The sequence below is a fragment of the Pteropus vampyrus genome, unplaced genomic scaffold (genome assembly GCF_000151845.1).
Source record: "Pteropus vampyrus isolate Shadow unplaced genomic scaffold, Pvam_2.0 Scaffold915, whole genome shotgun sequence".
Classification (NCBI taxonomy): Eukaryota; Metazoa; Chordata; class Mammalia; order Chiroptera; family Pteropodidae; genus Pteropus; species Pteropus vampyrus.
In genome coordinates this window covers 8,407-8,765 of record NW_011889696.1, presented here as the reverse complement: position 1 = coordinate 8,765, position 359 = coordinate 8,407, and positions in this window count along the sequence as shown.

Genomic DNA, 359 nt, shown 5'->3' with positions numbered 1-359 from the left:
CTTCCCCGGGTGCAGACCCTGACGAAAGGACCGGGCTGGCTTCTCCAGGAGCCTCGGGTGGGGTCAGAGAGGAGGGCAGGTGGCTCCAGCAAAGCTAGTGGACGCCAATCCTCTATTGTTCTGGCTGGGATGTCGGGTGCATGGGGAGCTCAGGGTGCTGGGGAAGAGGTTTGGGATGGAGGAGGGGAGCATAAGGAAGTGCTCCATGTCTCTGGGTTCCTTCCTCCTGTGTCCACAGACTCCTGATGGATAAACAGACCTTTTTTGATAACTTCAGTCATCTGAATTGTCCACGCAAGACCTACCTGTGCTACGAGGTGGAGCTCCTGGTTGGCGAGAACTCCATCCCACTGGATGAG